This window comes from Heterodontus francisci, unplaced genomic scaffold (genome assembly GCF_036365525.1).
Source record: "Heterodontus francisci isolate sHetFra1 unplaced genomic scaffold, sHetFra1.hap1 HAP1_SCAFFOLD_261, whole genome shotgun sequence".
Taxonomy (NCBI): domain Eukaryota; kingdom Metazoa; phylum Chordata; class Chondrichthyes; order Heterodontiformes; family Heterodontidae; genus Heterodontus; species Heterodontus francisci.
In genome coordinates this window covers 1,019,951-1,022,657 of record NW_027141501.1, presented here as the reverse complement: position 1 = coordinate 1,022,657, position 2,707 = coordinate 1,019,951, and positions in this window count along the sequence as shown.

Sequence of the window (2,707 nt, the reverse complement as noted above, 5' to 3'; positions counted from 1 at the left end):
CTGTATTTGCCACCAAGATCCAGAAGAAACTCGTCGATTTCTTCTGGGGCAAGAGGAAACACTGGGTCTCTGCCGCGGTCCTGAGTCTCCCGATCGAGGAGGGCGGTCAGTCGCTGGTGTGCGTCCGCACCCAGGCTGCGACTCTCCGCCTTCGGACCCTGCAGAGATACCTGTACGTCGAGCGTTCTCCCAGATGGTGTGCGCTGGCGACGTATTTTTTCCGCCAGTGTCACTGCCTTCAAGGCGACACGCAGCTCCCTGTGGAGTCCGTTAGCCGCGCCTCTCTGAGGGAGTTGCCTGTCTTTTACCGGGATCTTTTCCGAGTCTGAAACATGGTCGCCTCCAGTCAGGGCGCTCCCCCGCCGGCGGAGGAGAGCGCCTCGCCTGTCCGGGCGGCCGACTCCGGGGACGGTCCGGCGGGTGGAGGTGTAGCCGAAACCCCCGGGACGCCCATCACTGCGGGTGGCGAGGGGGCTCGGGAGTGCGGAGCGATCCCGGCCAAGCTGACCCCGGCTCGGCCGGAACTGCTCATCGGACCCAGGCCCCGAAACCCTCCTCGGGAGCCGGTCCCGCACAACCCGAGCCGCCTCTCGGAAATGCCCTCCAAGCCATTCCAATCGGCGCGGAGGGGTTTCCTGTACGGGCTGCTCCTGCACACTCTCCACTTCCTCGCCCTCGTCAGCCGGCCGGACACGCCCTGGCGGTCCGCATTGCCATCTGGCGGCGAGGGGAAACCCCGATGGAGGTCTCTCTACGCGGGAGTCTTCCCCTTTACATCGGGGACCTGGGGTGGAGGGTGCTGCGCAGAGCAGTCCCGTGCAATAGGCTTTTAAGTAGGTTCACGGACTCCCAGGCCACCTGTACTTTCTGCGGCCAGGACGAGTCCGTGTTCCACATTTATACGGAGTGTGCGAAGTTGCAGCCCCGATTTGAGTATCTGAAGGGGCTGCTCCTCAAATTCTGGCTGCACTTCAGTCACATGCTCCTGATCTTTGGGCACCCGGTGCGGAGGGGCTTGGGCCGGGAGGAGGATCTCCTCGTCGGTCTGCTCCTGGGCCTGGCCAATGTGGCAATTCGCAGGTCCAGGTTGCGGGCCGTCGGGGGGTCCGTCCTCCCCGATTGCCTGCCCCTCTTCCGCGGTTACGTTCGCGCCCGGGTGTCCCTGGAAAAGGAGCATGCGGTGTCCGCCGGTACGCTTGAGGCCTTCCGCGACCGGTGGGCACCGCCGGGACTGGAGTGCATTGTAGAAGCCGAGAATGGCATTTTAATTTGAGTTTTTTGTTTATTTATCTGGTTTTAATAAAGTTATTTTAAAAATATAAGTGTGTACATGAAGGGGGCCTGAGGGATAAAGGCCCCCTCGACATATAAAATATATATAAAGGGGGCCTGAGGAATAAATGCCCTCTGGACATAAAAAAAATGAGTGAGTCGGCCGCCTCCGGCTCCACCGCCCAGAGTGAGTAGGCCACCTCTGGCTCCTCGAACGCCCAGAGTGAGTTGGCCCCCTCGGGCTCTACCGCCCAGAGTGAGTCGGCACCCTCCGGCTCGTCTACCGCCCAGAGTGTGTCGGCCCCCTCCGGCTCTACCTCCCAGAATGAGTCGGCCCCCATCGGCTCCTCTACCGCCCAGAGTGAGACGGCCCCATCCGGCTCTACCGCCCAGAGTGAGTCGCCCACCTCCGGCTCTACCGCCCAGAGTGAGTCGGCCCCCTCCGGCTCCTCTACCGCCCAGAGTGAGTCGGCCCCATCCGGCTCGACTGCCCGGTGTGAGTCCGCCCCCTCCGGCTCATCTCCCCCCCAGAGTGAGTCGGCCCAATCCGCCTCTCCCGCCCAGAGTGAGTCGGCCCCCTCCGGCTCCTCTCACGCCCAGAGAGACTCGGCCCCCTCCGGCACTTCTACCGCCCAGAGTGAGTCGGCCCCCTCCGGCTCTACCGCCCAGAGTGAGTCGGCCCCCTCGGGGTCAACCGCCCAGAGTGAGTCGGCCCCCTTCGGCTCCTCTACCGCCCAGAGTTGGTCGGCCCCCTCCGGCTCTGCCGCCCAGAATGAGTCGGCCCCCACCGGCTCCTCTACCGCCCAGAGTGAGACGGCCCCACCCGGCTCTACGGCCCAGAGTGAGTCGGCCCCGTCCGGCTCCTCTACCACCCAGAGTGAGTCGGCCCCCTCTGGCTCCGCCGCCCAGAGTGAGTCGGCCCCCTCCGGCACCTCGACCGCCGAGAGTGAGTCGGCTCCCTCCGGCTCTACCGCCCAGAGTGAGTCGGCCCCCTCCAGTTCCTCTACCGCCCAGAGTGAGACGGCCCCATCTGGCTCTACAGCCCAGAGTGAGTCGGCCGCCTCCGGCTCCTCTACCACCCAGAGTGAGACGGCCCCCTCCTGCTCAACCGCCCAGAGAGACTCGGCCCCCTCCGGCACTTCTACCGCCCAGAGTGAGTCGGCCCCCACCGGCTCTACCGCCCAAAGTGAGTCGCCCCCCTCCGGCTCCTCCACGGCCCAGAGTGAGTCGGCCCCCTCCAGCTCCTCTACCGCCCAGAGTGAGATGGCCCCATCCGGCTCTACCGCCTAGAGTGAAACGGCCGCCTCCGTCTCCTCTACCGCCCAGAGTGAGTCGGCCCCCTCCAGCTCTACCGGCCAAAGTGAGTCGGCCCCCTCCGGCTCCTCCACCGCCGAGAGTGAGTCAGACCCCTCCGGCTCCTCTACCGCCCAGAGTG